At 46.8% G+C, this 6,208-nt stretch overlaps 1 long non-coding RNA gene across 1 annotated transcript; it reads right to left on the bottom strand.

Annotated features, from left to right (window-relative positions):
• Nucleotides 1-1,464: 1,464 nt before the first annotated feature.
• LOC135178524 (uncharacterized) lies at nucleotides 1,465-5,507 on the bottom strand. Its single transcript, XR_010303582.1, has 3 exons — nucleotides 5,428-5,507; nucleotides 2,842-2,984; nucleotides 1,465-1,537 (listed from the first exon to the last, which is right to left on the bottom strand). It is a non-coding gene; the product is annotated as an uncharacterized LOC135178524 (long non-coding RNA).
• Nucleotides 5,508-6,208: the final 701 nt, after the last annotated feature.

A 6,208-nucleotide genomic window follows, 5' to 3' on the forward strand; every position in this document is an offset into this window, starting at 1 on the left:
GCTGTTTGTCTTTTTCAGCTTTCCCCATTTGCCCCAGTGTCTACCAACCCTGACAAGACTAATTCAAACTCTACATTCCAGTCCATGTTTAAAACTGATTTTAATCTATGTGCATCACTATGTAACTTGTAATGTTCAGCTGTAACACTGAAAAACACAGGAGTTTCTGAGGATGGAATGGAAAATCACCTGCCCCATGGGATACTCTTTTCCCTGCTTTCAGAAGGCTGGCCACACATTTCTGCTAGCACCACTGGAAACCTGTGATCGGAAGCGACGCTGGAAACGTAAATGCACAGGATCATCAGCTCTTCCTGAAGTGAGGTTTGGCTTCACAGACATCCAAACCTTTCACAAAACTGCACTGGAAACAGCAGAGATTCCTTTCTGAAACTGGACTAACCAGGTAAAACTAGAATGAATCACAAAAGAGGATGGCTCACAACACTCCTGAAACCCTTTTAGGACTAGCAGCCCTAACAATTCCGCATTCCTCAGCCAGGCTGGTGTAGGATAAAGACAATCATAGATTCATAGAATCAGCCAGGGCTGGAAGGGACCACAAGGATCAGCCAGTCCCAACCCCCCTGCCATGGGCAGGGACATGCTATCCTAGATCAGGCTGGCCTGAGCCTCATCCAGCCTGGCCTTAAACACCTCCAGCCATGGGGCCCCAATCACCTCCCTGGGCAACCTATTCCAGGCTCTCACCACTCTCATGCTGAACCACTTCCTCCTCACCTCCAGGCTGACTCTCCCCACCTCCAGCTTCATTCCATTCCCCCCACTCCTGGCACTCCCTGATATTCTAGAAGTCCCTCCCCAGCTTTTTTTGTAGCCCCTCTTCAGGTACCGAACTTCCTCTTCCAAATGGTAGAGGAACCAACAAGAAACGGTGCTAGACAACAGTCATATCTGCATGATATGTATGATCTCACCAAGAAGTAGTTGTGAGGCCTCTGTCACTGGCCAGCAGGAGAACAGGACGTGGAAATCTCGGAACCATTTTTTTCTTCTAGAGCAACCTCTCCTACGTGCCCAAGCTCTCAAGCACTTCACCTCCAGCACACACACATACACATAATGGCAGACTCCAGAGCAAACGTTTGCAGAACTGGTACAGAAGAAAACTGACAGCTCTGGTGCCAGGTTCCCAATTCTTACCAACACTAAAACATGATTATAAACGTGGCAAAACACAGCTTCAGTGTAAGGTGCCACTGTAACTCCTGTCTTCCTGAGGACTTTAAAAGAGGCTTTGCTTATCTGCACCGACTGAAACCGTTGGTGTAAGACAGCCCAGAGCAACATGCTGCTGTGCAACGCTGCAGAGTGGCCTCGCACTCCCAACATCAAATTGCTACTCGTGTTGCTGAAAAGCTTTGTTTCCCATTTTAAGTCCAGGTCTAGATCCATTTGGTGTTTGCCTGTGGTTACGTAAGCTTCCCATGCGCTGTAGAACTTACCTTACACTTTGTGGAGTCCTGTCAAAAATCACAGCAGTATCATAAGATGGGGAGTCCCTCACGGTCAGCTCCTGACAAAAGCAGATCTTATTCATTAAGTAGCCTCTATTAGTGGGTTTGCACTAAGTTAGAAGCTGTGAGTAGTACAAGTGAGAGGAAAGCATCTTCACAGTGAAGAAATAAAAAAGAAGTTATTCCAAAATAAGCCAAAAGTATTCCCCTGGAAAAAGACTTCCACTATCATGATTTCCTTTCAAGCTTTTATAATTCCTATTGCAGCAAGTAATTCTCTGCATCAGCTGAGTTTTCACACAGAACTACAGAACCATTTGGCTGTCAGGAACATTTTAAGGCATTTTCCCTCTTTCAGTGTTCTCAAAGCTTGAATACCTACCTCAGAACCTTTACAACAGCATAAAGAGGAGAGAAAATAAGCAGAGGAGAAAAGATGACATTTGCAGAAGCAGTCCCTCCTAGGTTTACCCATGAGTTGCTCCAAATTGTCTTGGAAAATCAGGACTTCCTTGAACTCCAACAATGCCTTTCACCTACAGGTCAGTCATTCCCCCTAGAGCAAAAATACTGAGGCTCTCCTCACACTCTCCACATACCTTGATTGCTCCTGAGAGAGGCAGATGTTAAACTTTGCTGAGGGCTACATACATCTCCTGCAGCCTTCCCACCCGAAGGGAAGCAGATGTGCTCTCCGCTCAGCCACAGCTTTGCAGACTGTCTGCTGAAGCTGAGCGCTTTGCCCCTGCGAGTAACTGCTCAGAGCCAACTGTGAGGTCTGAGAGAGAGCGGTCCGGGCGCTGCTGTCTCTCTCTGGGCACTCGAGGCTCGGGAAGCCTGCCGGCCAGCTCAGAAGAGTGCCAAGTGGGGAGAGCCGCCCAGGGCAGGGGCCTCCGCAGACGGAAGCAGCCAGGCGGGAAGCGCCGCTGAGTCGGTGCTGTCCCCAGGCCCGGAGCCGAGCCGCCGCCTCTGGCGCGAAGCACACAGCCAATCACCGGCGCGGGCACAGCGCGGAGCGGCCCTCAGCTGCCCCTGCAAGCCCGCAGGGCGCGGCGGGGAACAGGCGTTTCGCGCCGCTCCTCTCCCATTCACTCCACGGACCCTTGGCTGCGGTCTGCTCCTGCTCTCAGAGGGATACTCGTGGCTCTATCCATTGGTACAAGCAGAGCAGACTGGCTGGGCAGAAGCCCTACTGAACTTTGTCAGGCGCAATGCACGAGTCTGCGGCACATACAAACTACACTTGGGCAAGAGAAGCTGCTCCTCTGGGCTTGCAGAAGTTCCTCTGACAGCCAAAGGCAGCCCTTCTCTTGCCGTTAACAAACCACTTAAATCTTGTGGTGAAGTAAATGCCGTTTCCTACCTTGCTGTTTCACAGTCGCTGCTGCACGTAGCACATCCCTGACTCCTGAAGCAGAACGAAAGACAGGCAGACAGCATCACACAGAGGAAGTTCACTTTGCTTCCCATCTTTCACTTGCTTCCTTGCTTCATGGATTGCTGAAACTGCAGCCAAAACTGGTGTCAGAGCACCTTTGTTCAGTTCTCCTATGCAGATCTTACACACGTTCTCAGACACCTCACAGATTGACTTCAGTTTCCACACCATCTCATTATTGCTCTAAGCACTTTCCCCACAGGAACTGAAGATGAAAGTAACAGATGAGATACTCTTGAAATTGATTTCCACTTTCACAGAAACTTTCCAATGAATAAGTTCCAAATGAAAACACAGTGTTGCTGCTAAGTCCTGGGCTTTAGCTGACATACATGCTTCTAAGGAAATTAAATCAATGTCACGAGCATCAAAACCTTCTAATCTGGTTATAGATTTGTCCTCCGGTTCCACTACACTGTTTCTTACTGCAGGTTATCAGTCATCTCTTTACAGCCAGACCCAAGTAAAACAGAAGTAATCCTGAAAGCAGAAGAACCATGAAGCTACCTGTCTGGGGATGATCAGTTTTTTCAGTATATTGTCCTTTTCTTAACATCCTTTTTCCTCACTGCCAATCCTACGTATTTTCAGGTTTGATTCATGGATTTCCACATGGCATAAAGACTCATTAAAGTCAGGAGATGTCCCTGGGCGTGGTAGATTCTGTCCATATCAAACTACTTCGTGGATTAGTTTCTTAAATACCAGTGTTCTAAACTCCGTGTGCCTAAAGCCAGTCACTCCTATAGAAGCGGCACAATGTCCAGCAGGACTGACAGCCAGACACAGCCAGGACAGCTGACGTGAGCAGCAAACAGCTTTGGAAAGAGCGTGCACTGTGGACCTGCACAATTACCAGTGGAAACAAAACAGGAGCACTGCAGCTCTTTCTGATGTCTGAACTTTAGAAGGGAGACTGGCAGACTGAAGAGCAGTCACAGTACAACCTCAAATCTTCATTGAGGTACAACTCGAGCGGAGATGACTAAGGAAGTAAGTCCATTTATTTCATCAAAAGAGAAGCCTAAGACACTATTTAATTAAAGTACTGGAATACCTCCAAGGAAACACAATACCAATCTTCTAAAATAACTGTAACAGAAAAAATGCTTCTTTTAAAGTCTGGATACTAAATGCATGCAACTATATATTAAAACTAAGGGCAGATGTAAGTAATTAGGAGAGAGGCGAGTCAACTGCAAACTCAATTATTGCACTCCAGAGCAGTTCTTCATTTCTCTACAGGCTCATTTCCAGACCGACTGCCTTTCTTTGAAGTCTGGGTTAGACAAAGAGTCAAGGAGTCAGTGGAGTCAACTCCACAGATAAGGTTCTCTCCTCAGATCAGATGGGCATTTCTGTCTTCTAGGGCGGAAAGCTCTCTGTGGAAACCAGAGGTGTTGCATTCCCACTTTCAGAAGTGTGCTAAGGTACAAATCTACTACACCTTTCACAGACAAAAGGGGAACGATACTCGGCGCACTGAAAAATAAATGCATCTTAGTCAGAACTAAAGTATACCATTTGCGTTTAGATACTCAAGGAGACCTCTTTTTGTTACTGACTTCTTTCATTTTAAATATATTTTGTACTAAAAGACTGATGTAGAAATTTTGGTACATGAACTGAATGTCCTGGAATGTCTTGGAGCAACAACCATAGGGCTTGGCATCTACTCCTCCATTGTATGTTTGGTCACATCAAACCTCCCTGTAAAGAAGTGAGCCTCGGAGCTACTTGAGGGGTACCACCCCCATCAGAGAGGGACAGGAGGGCAAAGTCTGTGAGAGGTGGAACACCTTCATCAGACCAGCTGGGGCTTGGAGTGAATCCAATCTCCCGTGGAGAAGGCCAGCCAGGGAGTCAGTTACTGCCTGTTGTGAAGATGTGTTCTGTGGAGCGTACAACCCACAGATCACTACTGGGTACCTTTCAGATCTCCTTCTACTCCCACTGCTAAACTTCAGGGTGACTGAATTAACGGTCCTGGAGCTTAAGTGCCTTCTGTGATGCACAATGGGGCAAGGTTAAATCCCCTGTGGGCTGCAGGAAATCAGATTCCCAAAATAATTCTCAGGATAGAATCAGAGAGCTTTTCAGCTTCTATTTGTCTAGAAACTACACAGCAGTTTCAGGATTTAACTGTAGATGTGGATATCCTGACAGGTGATTACTACTGATGCCAGGCAGACAGTGGATTCTGTATTGTTGGGGAAATGGGTGCTAATATGAGGAGGAAGAAACCAGGCTTTTATGGGCTTGTCACAGCTAAGAGTCAGCTATTGCAGCTCGTAAGAAAGGAAATTTTTCCTGATCAATCAGTGTCAACATTAAAAGCAGCTTATTTGCTTTTACTTGCTACTGCGTGGGGCGTTTTCTTGTGCTTCTTTTAAAAGCCTTCTTTTTGTTAGAGGCATTAGTTTGATGTCATAAGCCACACAGAACTGGGAAGGTCCTAGTGCCCAGAGGCTTGCTGAAGTCATTCTGTCTAAGAATGGAAAAGCAGCTCACCAAAACTTCTGCTAGTGTAGGTTCTCTGACACAGGCAGGGCTTGTGCACCAGGAAACTGGAAAACACCATTACAGCTGAAAGAAAAAAGCAGGCTGTGAGGCCATCTTAGGTGGAATATTCTAACTGTTTTCCCTGTTACCCTGCTCCTAGGCACCACTGAGAAAGAAACCTCCCTATAAACCCAAGAATGGGAAACACTTATTTTGGTGCCTCACCAGAGGGCTTTCTCCCAGATGTACTGCACTGTGCACTGCACAAACCACCAAAGAGGAAGAACCAAAGAGCTTCCTGCTGCTCAGCAGAGCTAGGTTGTTTCTTGTGCTTGTGCTGCTCTAGATGTGAGGAAATACTACTCCCAGCCGTGGGCACCACACGCACAGAGAGCAGCTAGAGACCTATCTGCTTCGTTTCACAAAAGCTTTGCAAAGGTGGCAGGTGCTGCTAAAAGGGGTTGTGAAGTACACGGAGCAGTATCTTGGTGGGCCTACTGACTTAAGGCATTTCAGGTAATATACAGTAACAGTAATTTTAAGTTTACAGGCATAGACGTAGCTACCCTTTCCTATCCTCATCTCTGGCAAAAAAAAAAAGATTTCAGTTCATCTCCCTTGGCATCCTCCATGGATTTCAAACACTCTTCACTCATTCTCCTTCACCCCAGAGAAGGTGAAAGAGGCTCATGACTCCTCCTGAACACTTAGTTGACTGTTCCCACATTACTGAGAAGCCTGCACATTAGCAGAATGAAGACTGCTTTGGTAAGCATAAAACAGCACCATT

This window comes from Pogoniulus pusillus, chromosome 9 (genome assembly GCF_015220805.1).
Source record: "Pogoniulus pusillus isolate bPogPus1 chromosome 9, bPogPus1.pri, whole genome shotgun sequence".
NCBI classification, from domain to species: Eukaryota; Metazoa; Chordata; class Aves; order Piciformes; family Lybiidae; genus Pogoniulus; species Pogoniulus pusillus.